At 38.5% G+C, this 12,084-nt stretch overlaps 1 long non-coding RNA gene across 4 annotated transcripts in view; it reads right to left on the bottom strand.

The window, feature by feature from the left end:
* Positions 1-1,068: 1,068 nt before the first annotated feature.
* LOC105864086 (uncharacterized) overlaps positions 1,069-12,084 on the bottom strand; it is a 42,987-nt gene continuing 31,971 nt past the window's right edge. For 2 of the 4 annotated variants that reach the window (XR_012915997.1, XR_012915995.1), the window contains exons 2-6: positions 11,012-11,102; positions 5,998-6,035; positions 3,981-4,189; positions 2,448-2,616; positions 1,069-1,347 (exon numbers count right to left, since the gene is read on the bottom strand). This is a non-coding gene — a long non-coding RNA (uncharacterized LOC105864086). Of the gene's footprint in view, positions 1,348-2,447; positions 2,617-3,592; positions 3,710-3,980; positions 4,190-5,997; positions 6,036-11,011; positions 11,103-12,084 lie in introns of all 4 variants that reach the window. The other 2 variants (XR_012915996.1, XR_012915999.1) reach the window with 2 other exon arrangements.

The following is a 12,084-nucleotide window of genomic DNA, read 5'->3' on the forward strand; positions in this document are numbered from 1 at the left end:
TGAGTTCTGGGTCATGGACCTCCAGCTTTCAGGATTTAGTCTTAAGATATGTTTCCCTTGGTCCTTCTGTCCATCCAGGAAGGTTTAAGTACGTGGTCTTGTTTGTGTCTGGGGTCTTCCATCCTTGTGTCATAGGTCTTCAAAATACAACCTTAGGCTTATCTCAGGTCTTGGGCCTTGTGCCATAGGTTTCAGTTCTCAGGCCTTTCATGTGTCCTGTCCCAGCTCTTAGGCCTTCAGCCTCCCTCCTAGGCTCTGGCCTTCTGTCCAACTCAAGACTTGAGCCTTCTATCCAATTCAGGCTTTCTGTCCAACTCAGGCCACCTTTTGTACATCTTGGCTCTTGAGGCTTTTGTTGGTCTCAGGCCTGAGGCTCCCATCTATCTTGGGACATGGGCTTTCCATCTTAGTCCTCAGGTCTCAAAGCCCTTTGTCCTCTACTTTGAGCCATCTGTCCATTATGAGCCTTCCACCTTCTGTCCATCTTGGGATTTACTTCAGTCTAGACCCTAGGGCCTTGTTTTGGTCGTGGATCATCTCACAGGGCAGCCTGGCACAATGAACAGCTCTGCAATGCTTATTTTGATAGCTGACATTCTGCACCTACTGGGAAGGGGTTAGGAAGCCCCTTTGTCACACATGACGCACACACGTACACATGCCCACATATGCAAAGACATTCAAGAAGAGAGGATTATATGAAATGAAAGAAAGGGAGACATAGACTGACGAAGAGGCTGGAATACTCAAAGATGAGCAGAAAGGGGAAAAAGCAGAGAAGAAGCACAAGCAAGCAGAGAGATTAAGGTTGAAACAGAAAATCACAAACAGCAAAGAGACACTGAGGCACATGGGACCAGGGGGAGAGAAAACAGCCCAAGAGAAGCAGAAAGGAAATCTAGAAAAGAGAAAAAGAGAAATGTGAGATAAGGAGTAGAAATAGAAGAAAGGAGGCCAGACTCAGAAAAAGGTGAAATGTCAAAAGAAAAAGGGAAAGAGTGACAATCAGAATTCACAAAGAGAAAAAGAAGAGAGGCAGGCAGAACAAGAAAACCACACAAAGCACAGAGCATGTGACCCAAAGAAGAGACACAAAAGGAAGAAAGAGTGAAAAAGAAGAGTGAGATCTAGGAGAACAAAGACATAGAGCAACAAAATGAAAAAATGAGATACATCTAAGCCAAGCCACAGAGCACTCATGAGAACTAAGAGAAAATGGGGCAAAGGCACACACAGAAGAAATTAGCAAGAGAAAAAATGGAAATGGGTAAGACACTGTAGGCAGAGAAGAAGAGAAGAAAGAGCAAAGACACTCAAGGAAGAAAGAAATTAGCAAAGCAGTACACACTTGTGAGATAAAAGCAAAGGCAAACATTTAGGAAAAGAGGGTAAGAAGTAGAAAAAACAAGACACAGTGAGGGGCACAACAGACATGAGAACAATCACAAAAAGATTACAAAAAGAAAACAAAAAAATGCCATTAATAATTATTATAAGCAATTATTATACCAATACTACTTATACTATACCAATAATAATGAAAACAACCATGACCACCAGCATGGATGCTCTCCTACTTAAACAGATTTTTTACCATAGGGAATTTCTTATAAAGAACCAAAATGTGCCAACTCTGCGTGCTACCACATAGTGTTAGTGGTCACTTGTATCCAATGAACTTATGAAACGTCTTGGGTTACCTTTTACTTTGCCATGTGTGAGGCACCTGTATTAAGCATTTTACATACATTATTTTATTTAACCCTCACAAACAGACAAGTCTATTTATTGGGACACTCTAAATTGCCAAAATCCACACACCCAATGAATAGCAGAGAGGATTTGAACACAGAATGAGTGCCTCTTAACATTCTGCTCCAACTATTTACTAGGATTTCCATAAGAGCCAAATGAGACATCACAGATGAGTGAATATTTCCATAAAGGACCCTTACACAGCACTTAGTCAATCCCCTCATTTTATACCTTCTCCTTTCCCCCTCCCTTTAGAAAACTGACTTAGTTTTCACACCCTTCACAATTATAATGGTTGCTTCAGGGTCTAAATTTCTTTTTATACTAAACCTTAACTGCAGATATTCTCTCAAAAATGGAGATGAGAAAAGGCCACCTTTTCTGCAGAAAGCAAAAACTGTTTCAGGCTTCTCAGTGTTTAAGCCCCTAAGAATGACAGAGGACCTATGCAATGAAGACATAGGACAGACTAAAAGAGGCTCAATTCCTCTGATACATCTGATAAGCAGACTGTAATGTCTTTGAGTTGTTTCAGTGAACCCAGTTGGGAATAGGGGAGACTGCTCATCTTCCAGTCTCACATTTGGCCCTGCTCCATGTTAGGCCACCACATTCCCATCCAACACCAACTCCCCCAAACCAGCTATCAGTTCTGCAGCAATCCTCACAGGACTGCAGCACCAACAACTTACTTCATCCTGTTATTCTAAAGTGCTAGAGTGCCAGGCATGTTGATCTTCAGGTGGGAAGGCTGACTTCCTTTGGTATGTTCAAATTTCTTGTGCGTGCCGAAAAACCAACTCTCTCCACTGCTTTTGGGAAGGATAATGATTTCGCAAATATGAAAGGAACAATCAAGAGCTAAAAAAAAAAAAAAACAAAAACAAAGAGAAGCCATGTAAACGCTGTAGGTATTAAGACTTACAGAAGATTCAAATTAATGATATAGACAGTGTTTCTACAGAGCTTAGACACTTATAAAGTCAAAGCTTTTAGGTCTTCAGAAATAAAATGAGCGTAATTTCTCATTCAACAGAATAGGAAACTACGACATAAATGGGAAACGGTCTTGCCTGATATTACTTAATGACTCACTAGGAGACACTATCACCTTATACCTTTAGTTGAAGACTGGAATCCTGTTTAACATGCCAGTCAGCTAGGAAGGAGTCCCTTTAAGTGATTAATAACTGAGATCACAAAAACAAATAATATATATGAGGGGGAAAGGGAATAAGATCGAAGAATAGGACCGCCTCAAATTTGCTTTATTTAAGTCTCCTGGTTCAGGACTACCAAAGCAATCTTCCTAGATAACGTTCACCTTAGCATTCTATTATGTTCTGTTACTAACTTCCTTTATTTCTAAATCTATGGGTCTTTCTAGTCAATTATAACATTTCGAGGGTTTTACCCATGAAAACATCTCATGAAATTTACAAGGTATTCTCCACTCCCACTGCTTCACTTGAGCAACCAAAAAAAAAAAAAAAACAAAACAAAACAAGAAAGAAATTTATAAGGCACTCACTCATTATGAAGAATGCTGGACAATGCCTGTACAATCAGAATTTACTACACTGAATGGTCACCTTCATCTGCCAACCCTCACCCACTACTCAGCCTCTTCCATCACTGACCTACAGAACATAGGGTCCCAGTTCTTTAGATCTTGCCTAATGACAGAAAACTTTGTGCCATCTTCGGTCAGGTTTCCATTTATGATTATGAGGTGCCCATCAATCAGCAAACACAGCATAAAAAGACATAACTCTTATTTATCTTCTCAGACAGCCTCTTGTGTGTTATATCCCATGGCCATCCCAAGGCATCTTACATGTAAATAGTTGACAAAGTTCTCCTTTAGGCCTCAAGGAGACTTTGAGGACGAGATGGAATAGAACCATTTGCCCATGAGATCAGTGTCACTGATGTGGCAGTTGTCCATGTTCTCCTAAAAACAAGAACAATTTGGTTGTAGGCCTCTACCACTTACTACATTCCCACACTAGACACTTTTATATCGTGCAACCTGCTATACCCTCTATACATCATCATTTTCACCAATCTCTCACCCATTTGCTTCCCAGGTTAGTTAGGAAGCAGTTTTTACCAAAGCAGATACAGGATAATGATGAATATAACCTCTAGTGGAAAGCTAAGTGCAAGGTATACTGGAAAATAAGATCAATGACTTATTATGCTTTTAGGGACAGCTTACCCACCTTGACATGGGGTGGTTGTCTTCGAGACTTCATCTTCCTATCTGAGCCCAGAAAAGTCTCTTGGTAGCACCTCCTGACCTAGGGTTGTTGCCCAGTGGTAGTGAGCTTTTCCCCTGGAGGATCCTCATGCCCCATCTCCACCTAGAGATCGTCAAAGGGAATGGGTCACTAACACTGTAAAGCAACAAGCCTATTCTTTGGAGGAAGATCTGGAAAAGAAACAAAAGAAAAATAAATTATTGAAATGGAGTACACTGGCAAAGTCTGTCCTAATGGGCAACTAGTGGTTGAATTCAACTCTTTTCTTTGTATGGATTGAGGAGTGGACATTACAGCTGTGTAGAACTCTTTATTCTGGCTACCAGTCTAGCAAAACGAGACTTCTATTCATTCCAGCTTTAGTTTGTGTACTTCCCCTAATCTCCAAGAGCAATTTAGAGCTGAATAATTACCAAAATTTCCACACTGCATTTTATTCTTTAGTCCTTATTAATGAGCAATCCTCTAGAATGTGGATTAACACTCTTGTGTTCTCATCAGAAAATATAGTGAGGGGCAAGAAATTAAGGGGTTAAAACTAATGGAAGGAGAAGCTAAAACTTTTTTTTTTTTTTTTTGAGACAGAGTCTCCCTTTGTTGCCCAGGCTAGAGTGAGTGCCATGGCGTCAGCCTAGCTCACAGCAACCTCAAACTCCTGGCTCAAGCAATCCTCCTGCCTCAGCCTCCCAAGTAGCTGGGACTACAGGCATGTGCCACCATGCCCGGCTAATTTTTTGTATATATTAGTTGGCCAATTAATTTGTTTCTATTTATAGTAGAGACGGGGTCTCGCTCTTGCTCGGGCTGGTTTCGAACTCCTGACCTGGAGCAATCCGCCCGCCTCGGCCTCCCAGAGAGCTAGGATTACAGGTGTGAGCCACCGCGCCTGGCCAAAACTTTTTTAACCAAGATCATGAAGCCACTTAGAAAAGCTCCAATGTGGTCTGCTCCTATGAATTCTGTAAGAATTCTCCTTCGCATTGCCTCTGGCTTCTTTTATAAAATGCTATATTAAGAACTGAGCAATCCACCTCAATCGAAGTGCCTGTCAGCCACCTAGTTTTGCAGCATTCCCTTCTTTTAATTTGTACTGTAAGTATTACCATGCTGGAATACTGCCAAGGTAAACAGAATTGCTTTCTACTCAATCCACACGGTAACATTTCTTGAACAACTTGTACAGTAGGGCACCCCCAGAATTCTAGGATATTCAGAGAAACCAAGAATGGTCAAAGGCATATAGAACCCCAGTTATGACAACAGCTAATCAAATCTGTGCAAAAGGAAAAACGCCGTACAGAAGGCTAGGAATTCGGTTACTAGCTCATACAGGCCCTGGGGCTCTCTTTTACTTTTTAGCAATTTAATTGTTGTTCAAATTAAGAAGCCTTCAATTTCTTAAAGCAAGGAAATGGCAGTGAGAATGGAATTTGCCCTGCCCAAACAGATGGACACAGATCAAATTGGTCCTATTCATAAACAAATCCTAAGAACTTAATACCAGCATGCCACAGGAAGGCAGGAATAATTCAAAGGCCCAATCATCAAAAAGTGTAGATTCATTCTACTTCTCTTGCTAACTAGTTATGTGACGGGAAAGGAAGTAATGTATTGCTCTGAATCTCTCATTCTTCATTTATGGAATGGGGGTCAAGTATGCTTGCCCTTACAGACTTCACAGGAGCCCAGCTGAGGGATAAATGAAGTGACCCAAAATCACTATCGAAAAGTTAAAATATATGTGTATATGCAAAAAATATACTGTGTAGAAACTTCAGAAAACTGGCTTATGCTCTACTTGTAAAAGGAGAGTTGCAGGAAGTTCAAAGCCCTTAAAGGCAAAGATAGAAGTCCTACAACAATAAGCTCCCCAAACTACCTTTTTCTCCAGGTAGCTTGCAAGCCATCCGCTCAGATTAGCTAGAGCCTGTCCCAGATTCTCAAAAGGAAAAGATCTGCTGAATTTGGAGCCTCTTACCTGCTTGCAGTTCTCAGGTTTCACATGCTCAGAATGTCCTTGAGAAGAAAGACAAGGTTCAGTAGGCTACCAAAGCACCAGAAATCACTTATTCAACTCTATTCTCTAGCTAAGATGTCTAATAAGGCCAAACAGTGTTCTGTGATTTCTCAATATGAGCAGAATAAGCTTCAGAATCTCTTGCCAATATCCTTCCCCATCGTTATCTAACCTAAGACAGATACTTCACCCCCATATAAGGCTTCTGGTTAAACATGGCAGTTTATACATATTTACTCTGTTCCTTCCTGAAACTCCATTAATAAAATAAAGGAACACTCCATGTGCAAGTGAATTTACTTGAAGAAATTTTAAATGAATGGATTCTAATTTAAATTCATTTATGATATCTAAAAGGAAACAACCATTCCAGTCTTCCCAAACCTTCTGAGCCATATTTACAGAGCATGGCTGCTGTAGCTCCAAAGTCCTCTGGCGCTGCCTATTACTATGTTAATGACATACTCAAAGTGCATTCTCTTTCCCTTAAAGGGAAACTAAAGCCAGAGAAAGTGGTTACATTCTGGAACTGGTACAAAACCATATAAACATTTCACTAGGGTTCAACATTCATTGAGAATGAATTTTTTTTTTTTTTTTTTTTTTTGAGACAGAGTCTCATTTTGTTGCCCGGTCTAGAGTGAGTGCCGTGGTGTCAGCCTAGCTCACAGCAACCTCCAACTCCTGGGCTCAAGAGATCCTCCTGCCTCAGCCTCCCGAGTAGCTGGGACTACAGGCATGCGCCACCACGCCTGGCTAATTTTTTTGTTTGTTTGTTTCATTTTTAGTTGACTGGCTAATTTTTTCTATTTTTAGTAGAGGGGGTCTCGGTCTTGCTCAGGCTATTCTTGAACTCCTGAGCTCAAGCAATCCTCCCACCTCGGCCTCCCAGAGTGCTAGGATTACAGGCATGAGCCACCACGCCCAGCCCATTGAGAAGAATTTTAAGAATCTGTCATCTCACAGCCCAACAAAATATCAAAATATTTTGGACATAATAACCAAGTGGCATAGCCAGCCATGTGGTCTGAATACTCTAGCACCAGCCAAGTCACAGAATCATCACAGCTAGGAGGGATATAAATAATCATGTAATCCAATATTTTTATTCTCTAAGGAAACTAGCAGCCCAGAAGATGACACTACCTCAGTGTTATATAACTACTAAGTAGCCAAGTAATACTTGAACCCATGTTTTCTCTCAATTTACAGGTCTTTTAACTCTGGGGTCTGTGCATGCATTCTCGGGACTATGGGAGCTTTCCACAAAACTTTTACCGTATTTTCATTTCACTGTAAAGAAAGTCTGAATCAGCTACAGGACTACCTCATAATGGAGGACTGCACTGCCAGATTAGTGGCAAATAGTCTGGTTTTGTTGCCTGGAGCGTGTAGAAAAAAAGAATAGAGGCAAACAGTATATAAATGTGTTTTGTGCCCAATGAAAGCCAATAGCATTGCTATGTGCTATAACAAGGTTTTGTAGCAGTTCAAAAACAGCAGTTTGGTTAAGTACATCAACACAGCACATAACAGTATAGACAGGCACACTCAAAAGAGGCAATACTATAATAGTACCATATTCACATTTTTGTAGCTATTTATTTACTATTAATTTGTATATCTCTATGTTTTATAGCTGTATTATAATCTAGGCAAGATTTTATTCCTGTTTTGTTCATAAACTTTCACTTAACAATACTCCCATAAAACTAAAAGGTCCATAAGAATTTTTTTCTTTTAAAGGTAAAGCTTAATCAAATATAGCAAACTATTAATTACAGAATCTAAGTGGTAGGTTATATAGGTATACACGGAACAATTCTTTCAACTTTTCTGCAAATGTTTATAATGAAATGTTGGGGACAAGGGAAAAGTCTGAGAAAAGTTCCCTTTGTCAAACTTATTACACAGATTTCAGAAACACTGTCTCAGACTAATATGTAACATAAAATACTAAAATTATGTTCAATTTCATTTTATTTTCAATTACTAATTCATATGCAATGTTAATCAGAACATGTTTTTTGTATCAGCACACCAATTTTCTTGAATAAAATAAAAAGATTGAAAATTGGATTTGGGTTACAATTGCCAAGGAAAGCATTTATCTACTCTTTGGTCTTAAATAGACACTTTGGAAGACTAGCTGGCGGTCACTAAATGGACCTTCCCAATTCCACATAAGAACATGCCTTTCCTCTCCCTTCCTACCTCCAGTGTTCTCAGAGTCCTTTAGCTCTTAGAAAAAAAACTGAGGCCGGGCGCTGTGGCTCACGCCTGTAATCCTAGCTCTTGGGAGGCCGAGGCGGGCGGATTGCTCAAGGTCAGGAGTTCAAAACCAGCCTGAGCAAGAGCGAGACCCTGTCTCTATAAAAAAAAAAAAAAGAAAAAGAAAAAAAACTGAAAAAAGAAATGTATACCCAAGGAACAGTTTACCTGGATATATCAGAGTAAGTTAATCTAAAAATGAAGGACAAAATGTGAATTGGGATAGATTCTGGTTCTTAAAACATTAAGTTTGTTTCTGGAACCTATACTACAGTTTCAAAACTGGCAGAAACACATAAGGTAGAACGGTCATTTCTAGTCTCAGGAACTTTTAATCACACTACAGCTAAACTCTCTCTAAGCTTAACCACAAAAGCAAATGTCAAACACTCACTGTCCTACATAATATTAACAGAAAAATCTCCCAACCAAAGCAGGCTTCTCACTGTTGAATGGGAGGTAACAGATAAGCAAGGAGAGGTGGCTATAATAATTCATGTGATAATGATTAGAGCTGAAGACATAGGTATAAATACACATTTAGCTTCATATAGATACAGATGGTTTTATATATATATTTATAGATATGTGCATATACACAAGTTAGAATGCAAACATATCTCCTTGTGCTTGTCAACTGAGACAGTCTTAATGGAATGACACTCCAGTAGTAAGGAGCACACATAGTACCCAGATCTTGATTTCTAATATCATTCTCCAATAAAAGTAATCAAGGCTCCTTGGAGAAATAGCTGATTCTAGGATCAGGCAGGAAATTATAAGTGAGCCTGAAGCATATTGCAATGCCAAATATAAGAAAGTGCTCAAACAAAAAACTCACAACGATGGACTTACTGTCAAAGCCAACTGAAAAAATTCTCAATGGCCAAAGCTGGAGCAATTTGAACAACAATATATAGTACTGGATTATAACCCAGAGTATAAAATATCCATGAGATCTTACTGATATAAACAAATGATTGAATCAATATATAAATTGGGGAGAAAAGATAAACTTCCTATGCAGAAGAATTCCAAATAATTTATGTAGATACTCTGCCCTCAAGGAGAGGGATGATAATTCCCTGCTTCTTAAAGTGTTGGCTGCACATAGACTTACTTCTAAAGAGTACAGCATGGAAAGGGAAAACAAAGAATAATTTCACAGTAGAGAAACCTAACAAACAGTAACCTCAGACAGGTGATTAAGGACAGCATCAACATGATCGATAGCATGTATTCTTGATAAATGATAAGAGTGGCACTCTAAAAAAATAAAAATAATAATAATAATAATAAAAAAAAAGAGTGGCACTCTACCTCTTTGGTCTTCCTCTCAAGTACTAATAAACCCAATTTAATTATGAAAAGAACATGAGACAAATCCCAATACGGAGACATTCTACAGAATACCTGACCATTAGTCCTCAAAACTGCGAAGTTCATTAAAACAAAAAGTATCCAAGAAACCAAGAGGAGCCCAAGGAAACATGTACTACTAAGTACACAAGCAATGAGGTATCCTGGATGGGACCCTATTGTAACATAAAAGCATTAAGGAAAAACTGAGGAAATCTGAGTAAAACATGGACCTTAGTTTAAAATAATGTATCGATATTGGTTAATTGTGACAAATGTACCATACTAAAGTAAGATATTAACACTTAAGGAAAACTGTGTGAAGTATACAGAAACTCTATAACTATCTTCAGAATTGTTCTGTAAATCTCTAAACTGGTATAAAATTAAAAGGTTATTTTTCTTTTTTAAATCTCTCAACCAGGTGCTGAAGACTTCTAAGACACAGTTTTTAAAAAGCAAGCAAAATGAAAAAAAAAAAAAAAAGCAAGCAAAATGGAACCTGAGAACTGGTAAGTCTATGTTCCACATTTTATAACCACAGGCCCCATCATTATTTACGAATCTAATCTAAACACTTGCTCTCTTTTCTGTTTACATGGATTTAATTGTAGTCAGTTTTAAGTGCTTGCTTTTATTGATCTTTTGAAAATTTTCCAAACAACAAAATGTCATGTTTTTTCAGGGATTATGCCATTCAATTTAAGTCCTTATCTTAATTTATCAGCAGTCCTGAGATGCTGAAGTTCAAATTGATGGCAATTTGAACTGAAGTTAGAGTCAAGACTAAAATCTAAGTTTTATTCCCAGTTCAGAACTTTTTCATAACTTTGCCAGTATCTAACTCCCACTCCCAATCCATGAAAAATAGCTATTCGCTCCATGTAAGGGAACATATAGTTCATTAAAATGCACTTGCAAAAAGCAAGATATACTGGAGTAGTGCCTATAAGCCCTTAGCTTACATATCCTGAGCTGACCAACCAAAGGTCACACCTTGCATTTTCCCCATAACTTTGCTCAGTAAGAGTGTTTCTGCCACTCTTCTTCCTATGTGCCCCACAGAACTTCCTAACGTTTTTATGGTACTCAACACACTGCACAACACCACAATGATTTGTTCATTTCTGCATCCACCATAAGAAAGCAAATTCCTTGACAGAAATTATGTCTGGTTTTATAGTGCCTGGCATAATAAATATTTATTGAATTAACACAAGAATTATCTCTGTTTTGAAGATGCCCACATTTCTAGAGCATCCTCTTTTACAACTGCTGAGATTTCTCTTAAGGGTAGAGGTTATTTCAAGCAATGAAGTTAAATCCAACTCCAAGATTCATTCACCTTTGGATGCTGTCTAAGAGGCACCAATCCACCTAAAATCAAGCCATCGTTCCTCTTGAGTTGTGGTACAGAACCGCCTCTGAATTCATCCCTTTAAAACAAATTCCAATAACAGTTATAGTTAAACATTGAGAATGAATAACAATTTGACTAGTAGCAATAGATTTCATAAGCACAGACCAGTATTTCTCAAATTGGGGTGATAAGAACACCGGGGATTTGTGGATATATTCTCACGGATCCCCAAGTTCCACATGAATTGCATAAAACATGTCTTTGACAAAGATAACTTGAAATTGGATAACATGTTTACATTTCAAATAACTTTCTTAAGTCAGTGTTCCTCAAAACACATATCCTTTAGGGTCTCAGAAAATTTTGTTCCTTTAAAAGGTGTTTCATCCTAAAACATTACTTGAGTTTGAGAAATAGTGGCACAGACCATGTTTTCAAGAAGGTTCAGTACCATTATGTATATTACCCTTAGTCAGCCAATGTCATTAGGCATTGGGGGTGGGGGATGGGGGAGATAAGCTAAAAGGAAATATGAGTATGAATTAAAATGGGCAGTAACAAGCCCAGCTCATTTATATGATTCTTGTTGCTCCTGCTAGGATGCATAGATATTCACCAAAAAGAGTTTCAAATTTTATGTTAAAGAATATTTTTTCAGCTGGGCCTTTGTGTTTGTTTTACATCAAGGATGCTAAGCTTCTCTGAAAAAAACACCATTGAAAAAGATGAAGGAAAAGAGGGCATATAAACTACAGCATAAAGTAGGTAAGGAAAGTCAAGGTTTTTTTTCTAAAACGTATATTTCTCCACTGTCCTCTTGGTTCCAAACTAAAGATTCCAAACTAAAAAAGTATCTCTGGTCTGGATTATCCATGGCCATCTGTTTTTGGGCAGAAATATAGTAAAATGGTGCAAAGAGCCAAAGTATCATATTTATACCCCCAATCCTTGAACCTTAAAAGCTCAAGCTTATGAAATTTAACAATCACCAATTTGTCAGTTTTGGCACATAGCCAAACACAATGGTGAGGACATATCTAAACAGATATGGAAAGATA

Source organism: Microcebus murinus, chromosome X, assembly GCF_040939455.1.
Source record: "Microcebus murinus isolate Inina chromosome X, M.murinus_Inina_mat1.0, whole genome shotgun sequence".
Lineage (NCBI taxonomy): Eukaryota > Metazoa > Chordata > Mammalia > Primates > Cheirogaleidae > Microcebus > Microcebus murinus.